General features: G+C 44.2%; 1 pseudogene; it reads left to right on the top strand.

Annotated features, from left to right (window-relative positions):
• Positions 1-2,921: 2,921 nt before the first annotated feature.
• Positions 2,922-7,982, top strand: LOC111828460 (annotated as a pseudogene).
• The last annotated feature ends 723 nt before the right edge of the window (positions 7,983-8,705 follow it).

The raw sequence follows: 8,705 nt of genomic DNA, 5'->3' as shown, positions 1-8,705 counted from the left end.
ACTCCCTGGGACTTTTAATCCTGGACATATATTTTACCTTTGTTCTTACTAAGGTGTTTTTAAAATAGTTTCCAGGATTTTTGTGGATTACTGGCTTTATCAAAGCTCCTGTTCATTTTTTCCTTTCCCAGTGCTTGCATGGGGCCAGTATTCCCCTTTCCTATATGGTAGGTCTCATTGTACTATGGTTTGTGCATTCCTACTTTCTGAGCCTATTTCTAGTCACCAGCCAGGATCGTGCATTATTTATTTGCTCTTCTCACAGATTTTTACACTGCTGTATTCTAGAAAAGTCCTTTTCCCATGCCTGCAGATGAGGCATCTGTCTGTCTGGGTTTAATATTGTTCTCTGACTGGTTTTCAGAGTCAGACTCTATAAATAATAGTTCCTCATCTTCACTCGTTTCCTCCACACTGAGATCCCCGATTCTGGTCAAGGTCATAAGAAACCTCCCAACCAATGGCCAGATGTTGCCACTCCCCCAGGAAGCCTTCATAACAGCCAGGCCCACCTCTTTCTTCACTGCCTCCAGCTCCAACTACAACCTCCTTGTTTCCCGCTTCCATCCTTGGCAAAAGTTCTTTGCCCCTCCCTTCTGCCTAGCAGATTCTCACCCACACATTGAGGCCCAGTCAGAATACTAACAACCTTGAGGAAAACTTTCCAGATCATATCAGCCCAAGGGACTTACTCTCCTCTGAGCACCTCCGGAACTTATTGCAAGTAACACTATACTTTAACATCTACCACTATGGATAAGTTGCAAACTAGTGGCTGATGTGTCAAATAATGGCCACTGATATGTTTTGTTTGGTCTGCATGTGGCTTGTTTCTTTTTAAATTATTTGCTAATATGTAACAATTCATAATCTTTCTATATCATCTGGATTTCTGGCTTCTTTGAAAGCCAGAAAAGTCTAGTAATACTGAGTCTGTATTCTCATAGGATGACAACGGTTAGCTGGATTAGGGTGGCCGTATCTCCTTTAGATGAAGCCTGTGGCTTCCAGCTCGCTACATTCCCCTCTAACTCCTTATTGTCATATTACTTCAGTCTCCATTCATTTTTAGTATTTGCCTGACTCCTAAAGGCATTCTGAAATTCTGGTATTTCTATGCTTGCCTAAATGTCCAGCTATATTACAGTCTCTTGGAAGAAAGAAACTTTATTTTGAATTTTTTGTTTCTCCCATGCTGCTCTGTACATAGTAGATGCTCAATAAATATTGAAATTAAAGAATTTCCTGCTAGATGATTCTAGATGATTCTAGAATTTACTTTTACTACAAGGTAAAGCTTTATAAATGAAACATTTGTTGAGAAAGTACCATATACCTGACTCAGTGTTAGATGCCTCAGAACAACAGAGAAGGAAACTGAGACTCCAAGAGCCTACAGAGCAGGGCTGGGCTATAGATCTGGTAGTTTCTTGGGTAAGTAAGGGCTAATGCCTTTCTTTAATGAAGAAGCTTTGCTAAGTGTCAGTGCTGCAAGCAGTAAGGAACTGCCCCTGGTGCTCTCTGTAATGTTTGTTCACAAACTCTGACAGTTACTTTGTTTGGATAGAAATTGATCATTTATTAAATGCCCTTTCTGTGCTGGGCATTTATTAAATAACTCTGCAGTTATTCATGGACTGTCAGGAATTCTGAGCATCCTGGGAAGCCCACGGAAAAGATGAGGACAATATAGATGGATTGAGCCTAATTGTTGATGAGATTTGGAGCCCATTTGATGAGTCATGTGCAATTGAGAGAAGCCTCTACTGAGTCCCTTGCCCATATGTGCATGGAGATTGTGCTACTCCCTCATGTTGTCACTGGTGGTACTGACATGTGGTGCAGGATGGGAAAATGTGTAGAAATTATGTGTTTGATTGCACAGTTTCAAGCAGAAAGGAATGTGAGAATACCAAAGACGGCTACTGGGGCAAAAATCTCGTGCCATGTGTTGCTGAACAGCTGCAGGAAAATTTTCTGAACCCTTGGATGCAGAGAGGTACGTTTGCCAGACATTGGTTCTGAGTAAATTTGAGGGCAAAAAAGCTGTAGAATAAACAGACATGGTGCACTTAGTGGCTTGACTGTGGAGCTTTTGTCTGCCTTCTTTGCCATTCTGTCCCTAGCAGCCACCACCAGTTCCAGCCATGGCTAGGAGAGGAGGGAGGTGGGAAGGCTTCAGCCCCAGGGCTGTTAGGTTTCTCTGGGCCTGATGTGCTCACAGGCCCTGCTTAGAGCCACCAAAATGCTCAGGTTCAGCTGGGTGGGCTGAACCTCTGGGAAGGAGGAAGGTCCTGGATTAATCCTAAAGAGGCAGGATAGGGCAGAGTGGGGTTGGGGAAGGGAGTAGGGCAGAAACTCAGCTAAGGGCATTTATGGGGGCTTTAGTCCTTCAGACTCTATAGAAAGCAAGGAATCTGTAGCCTTGGAATCACTTAGAACTGGGTTCAAGCCCCTTCCCCATTTCTACAAGTGTGGCCTTGGGCAAGTCACTTAATCTCCCCAACCCCAAATTTACTTCCCTCTGTGGGTAAGTGGTCATGAGGCGATGTTTGGGGCCTGGCCCATATTTCAAGAGATGGGAGCTGTGAGCTCTATAATGATGCAACCGAGCAATAAACTATCATATTGGTTACTAGTTATTATGGGCTTACTATGGAGACAGACATTATGCTAAGCCATTTAAATCCATTATAACCAGTACTTGCTCCATGCAGAGCAGTTCCAGAGCTGACACTTCTAACTAGACCACCCGCCAAGCATTAGCCTCACTTCACACTTGAGGGAACTTGAAATTTTGGAGGCACTGGCGTCAGAGACAGAGCTTGGGACTTTAGACTTCTGGCTCTGTTATTTAACACGCTGTGTGACCTTGGGAAATTTACTCAACCTCCCTGAGCTTCGGTTTCCTGATTTGGAAAATGGCCAAGTCCAAAGCCTCTGGCAGCTTATATAGTGAGCAGCAGTATCCTGCGGAAGAAGGTGGAGGTGAGGAAGCTCAGAATCTCCCAGAGAACGAGAATGACAGCACATGGATGGGTCTGTGGCTTTATGAAGTGGAGGCAGGTCTGGAACAGAAACTTGCTAGAGTGGACGTGCCCAGCTCACACTACCCATTTAGAGAGAGCGCAGATGAGCCAGATAGGCAGGCACAGCCACACCGTGAGCTGCTGTTGCCACCTAGGGGAAAGACGGTGACCAGGAGCCCAGGTTGCTGTTGCTGTTGCTGTTGCTGTTGCTGCGGCTCGACTGAGGCTGAGCACTACAGCACATTCCTGTCTCCTGCTGGTTTCCGGAGTGGAAAGAGGCAGCCAAGCATTGCTCCAGGAATGGGGAGGGGAGTGAGGAAAAGCAGCTGAGTGCTGCCTCTGGTTTGGAAGTTATAAATAAATCCATCTGGAAGTGTTTGGGGCTGTGGGAGCCTGAGGCCAGCCCTTGCAATTCAGGCCATGTGGCACATATTTCCATTCACACCAGACCCCTCCCCCACCCCCCCACCCCCGCCTGCCAAGTCCCAGGAGACTGTCTGATTGGCTTGTCTGCTCTAGCCCTGACTGAGCTGGGCAGGAACTTCTCAGGCCCAAACTCTACTTCCAGCCCCTGTTCCAACCCTCCTCTCCTCACAGTACAACACTAGCAATATCATGTCTGAGAAAGTGCTTCTAAAAGTTTCATGTGCCACTCAAGTATTGGTTGAATGATTAATAAATTTTCAATTAAGCATTTAACTGGCAGTACATTCCCCTTGCTAGAAAGAGGCCTTGTGGTAGTTATGTAAGTTGTTGCATTATTGACTTTTAGCTCCATCTCAGAATCATCTTTGCCCATTCCAGCTAAGGCTGGCTGAGGTGCAAAGGCAGTACCCAAGCCTTGTTCCTGTTTCTATCCCCAGCACCAAGGGTACTGCTCAGTAGATGTTGGTTATATAAAGGGTTGAGTTAATTTATTAATGTAACAAATACTTATTGCACACACTTATGTACTGTACACCCTGCTACATGCTGGGAACACTGTAGAGAACAAAATAGACAGAGTCCCAGCTCACTGAACTTTTGGTCATGGTGTTTCTCAATGAGAATATTATTGGCACTTGAAGTGAGACAATTATTTGCAGTGTGGGACACTCTTGTGCACTCCTGACTCCTGACCCTAAGTGCCAATAGTACCCTGGAATCATTGTGAAAACCAGAAATGCCTCTACACATTTCCAAATACTTATTGGGGACAGGAGGATCCAGCCCTGGCCGAAGGCTACCACTGATGAATTTGACAGTGAGTGAGAGAAAGAAGGCCAATCCCAAGGTGTGAATGTGTTGAGTCCTCTAAATCCACATATAAATTGGTGGTTTAGAAATGGGAGTTGAGGCCCAGGATCCATTAAGATCCATAAGGAAGAAGGTATTGAGGAAAGGTGTAGAATTAATCCTGGATAAAGGCCAGAGCTAGAGAAGTAGCTTCCCGATGGTGTCTCTTCTTTGTCCCTGCATTTCCAGCCCACTGTCAGCACCCTACTTCAAGGCCTCAGCTTGTGCCAAAACCATTGCTGCAGACTCCTAACTGGTTTCCATTCTTCTGGTCTCTCTGCCTTCCATAATTATCTTCTTAAAACACCTCTTTCATCATGTCCCTTCTCAACATTCACCAGGTCCAACCTCCTCAGCCGTGAATTTTTAACCCCCCGTGGTACAGCTTCCTGTCAACCTGGCACTCCCTTTGCACCAGATTCTTCTTTCCAGGCTCATTGTTGCTTGCTGGGGCTGACCAGCAGATCCTGAGTGATGGATGAATGATTACTCTGACACACATTTCTGTGAAAGAGAGGGCTAAAGGACTGCCTGGCTAAAGGAACCAGACAGCCCAGTTCACCTGCCTCATTAGACTTTTATTGTAACAAAAGCTTGAACTAGAATTAACTATTAGGTGCTATCAGCAGGGTAAGCATCCTTGAGAAGACACATGCATCTGCAGTGTCCTTTAAGCAAGGATGTCTAAAGAATAAACATAAAGATTCCAGCAAAACACCCAGGGGCTCAGACTTATTTGGAAAAGTCAAGGCAGGGTCGGCCGCATTTGGCAAGGTACCCCTAGAGGCCTCTGACCTTTTGGAGATTCCTCCATACCGACTTTCCAACCAAGTCCCGTGCTTCCCCACAATTGCTCATCTCCTAGACCCTATCATCTGGCCATACAGAGCCCAATACACATATTGTCCTTCTCTTCTCCATGCCACCTCCTCCCCTGAGATACCCTTTGAACCTCTCTCCATTTGAAAAAATACACTCAGGCTTCAAGGCCCAGCTCAAGTCTCTTCTCTTTTGTAAAGCTTTACCTGAAGAGGCAAGCAAATGTTTTCCCACGTCTGTATTCCCCTCTGCAGCTCTTCATATACACCATGGTGTTGTCTTTCTCTCCAACTAAACTAGGAGTTCTCTGAGGGCAATAGTCGTGTCTCATTTTGCTTTGTAATCCAGTTACCTAGCCCGGTGTGAACAAGTGGAGAAGTGGTCTTGGGGTTTGGCTGGTATGACAGGGCAAAGAGGAAGTTGAATGGTTTCCTCCAAGCCTGACTGTGGGTCCACTTAAGACACTTCTAACTCCTCTCTCCATAAGCACTGTATTCAGATGACGGCCTGTGAAAGAGCTGGGGAGGATAAAGGAAAGAAATGGAGAGGCAAGGCAAGGGGCAGGCAAAGGAGAAATATGGAGATGAGAGGAGAGGCAGGAAGGATGAAAGAGGAGAGGGAAGCCAAGGTCTGCATCAACAGCTTACATACATAAGCGTTTCAAATAACCTGGAATGGAATAAGAAGAGATTTGGGATTCAGAAACTGAAAGCAGCTGCTTAGATAGGTCAGCTGAATATACAGATAATTAATAGGCATTAGTGCCCTTCAGTACCAAACCGTGCTTGGAACCATATCCTGCTAGGATCAAATGCCAAGATGCCCGTTTAGTAAAGAGCAGAAAACAGCATTGGCATGAGAAAGCTGGAGAATTCCTCAGAGAGCTTTTATTAAGGTAAATGGGGACCATTGAAGTCCCATTGTTGCCCCACACCACTGGCCTGCTTCTTGCCAAAAAAAAAAAAGTGGGCATGAGAAGAAAACACATGTCATGAGTGGCTAGTTTCCCAGAGGCCATGCAGACACCTTTCATACACAAGAGATCATTTGATCCTTAATGAAACTCTGTGAGGTGGTTAGTGTCCCTGTTTTACAGATTACAAAATTGAGGTCCTGGGAGGGTTAAGAATCAGACCCAAGATAATGTAGCTCGAAAGTCTTGGGTCCAGGATTACAATGCAGGCCATCCCTCCCTAGTTGACAGCAATTTGCTCCCCGTTCTTGCTGACTTTGGCTGTGGGGCTGATCTCCTTGGATTGATTTCTTTGACCATAAATACCATCAGTTTTTCCTGGCTCTCAAATGAGCTCTCGGAATCATGTGCCATTCTCCAATTTCCAGCTGGGTGCGTTTGCTGGTGGTTCACGAATATGAAGCAACAAGCCTTATCCTGAGAATCAATGCCAGGGTGCTTCGGTTCCCAAAAGATACTTCAGGCTTTTAGCCTATGGGACCAAGTTTTCTATTTTCTCTTTCCTCCCAAAGACCTTCCAATGGTTGATGGTTTCCTGCTTTCCCAGCCAAGTTTAAAAATCCTTATCAAAATCATGGTGCCTTTGAGATGTTGCCCACACTGTGTTCTGACTGCCGTTGCAACCCTTCCCTATCTGCTCAGTGGTTGATGGATGCAATCTGTCTGCTGCCAGCCTATGCGTGCTTGTGAGCAGAGGACAGGAGAAATAAACAGGGCAGGTGCAGACAGTGTTTCCCAGAATTTGATGTGACATGGTTAAGCCAGCTAATGGAGGAGCCAGTGGAGGTAAAGTTGGTTGGAACCAATTAAGGGGCAGAATGACCCTCAGCATGACCCACATAGGGTTGTGGCTTTGGGCTGGGGTAGATTAGCTAGAAAAATCAATGACAATAGTTTTCTGGAGTCAGGTATAGTCTGGGAACCTTTTGGGCTTGGCTTAGAGTTATGTGTCCCACACAAGTTGTAGGATATCAGGATTATCAAGCTGCATGCAAGGCCTACTGAAATCTTGTTGAATAACAAAATTTTCAGTGATATACACTAACAAGCAGAGTAACAAGTCTCTGGTTTGGGTGTTTGCTCTGATTATTTTAGTGAACGGGATTCTTCTGCACCACCTTCAAAATCTATTTAGAATCGATCACTTCTCTCCACCTCCATTACTACCATCTTAGTCTAAGCCATTATGCTCTCTTGACTGTCACCAGTCTTCCAAAGTGATGCTATTAAAACATAGTCTAGGTATGTTAGTCTTCTGCTCAACATCCTCCAATTGCTCCTATCTCACTCATATTAAAAGTCAAAGTCTTGCCCTGACCGGTTTGGCTCAGTGTATAGAGCATCGGCCTGTGGACTCAAGGGTCCCAAGTTCGATTCTGGTCAAGGGCATGTACCTTGGTTGCGGGCACATCTCCAGTGGGGGGTGTGCAGGAGGCAGCTGATCGATGTTTCTCTCTCATCGATGTTTCTAACTCTCTATTCCTCTCTCTTCCCCTCTGTGAAAAATCAATAAAATATATTTTTTAAAAGAATGTTAATTATTGTAATCTTCCATGAATATTTTTTTAAAAAGTCAAAGTCTTGAGCCATGGTCTCTGGCACCAGCTACACCACTACCAGTAACTGTGGCCCATTACAACACCGCCGACTCAAAGTACAAGTGGTTCTGGAGGTAGTTGGAGAAGCCAGGAGTGCTGGACACACTGACCAAGTTTTTGAAAGCATCACTTAGGAGCTGCTACCCCAGAAAATCCAGAAATAGAGCTGCTTTACATAAAATTGGCAGAAATGAAAGAGAAATATGAAGCTTTGTAGAAGAAAATAAAGAACTGAAAACAAAGCTTGCTCAATATGAACCACCTCAGGAGGAGAAGCATGCTGAATAAGATTCTTCTCAGTTGAAAAGACACTGAAAAGTGGTTTTGTATGACTTGAATACTTTGTACAGTATATAATCTTTTCTGAACAGGTGCTAAGAACTCTTTTAATATGTTCAATTCACATATAAACACATATTCTTAGAATCACCAATAAAAACTCAATATAACTTTCTTTGGGTCTTAAAAGTGAATCCTGAAAAAAGCCTAAACACAGCCATCTAACTCATTACCTTAAAAGACATTCTGTTTACTAGTCTGACTAGGAATGATGGTACTGGTTGTATTTTAGCCAAGGAAGGTTAGCATGAAGCTGTTCCTTAGTTTAGTTCAGGATATGAACATAGGTACAGTCATTCTTTTTAAAAAAGAAGACACTGTTTATATTCTCTGTAGGCAGCTGGAGAGATCTGTGTGACATGAGATGCTCTTGCATGGGTTCCCATGAATCTTTTGCTCATTTATATTAATGTGGAACAAATAACTCTTCTTTGCCATCACTTTGCCTTAGATAACTGTATGTGCCAGTTTAAACTCTGACATCATGTTTTCCTTCTATGCATTCATGCCCTATTTGATAATGGTGCCTTGCTTGCTCTGTGTTTCCCTGGGTCCTAATTGCAAATTTTCAATTTGCTACAATAGCAGTTACCATGATTGTAATTTATATTATTTTAAACAAGATCACACTGTTCCCCTGCCTTACTTAGTTGCTCAGTTGAGCACAGAACA

The sequence above is a fragment of the Myotis lucifugus genome, unplaced genomic scaffold (genome assembly GCF_000147115.1).
Source record: "Myotis lucifugus unplaced genomic scaffold, Myoluc2.0 scaffold_4, whole genome shotgun sequence".
Taxonomy (NCBI): Eukaryota; Metazoa; Chordata; class Mammalia; order Chiroptera; family Vespertilionidae; genus Myotis; species Myotis lucifugus.
The sequence above is the reverse complement of the archived record's forward strand: the minus strand, read 5'-3'. Positions and strand labels throughout refer to the sequence as shown.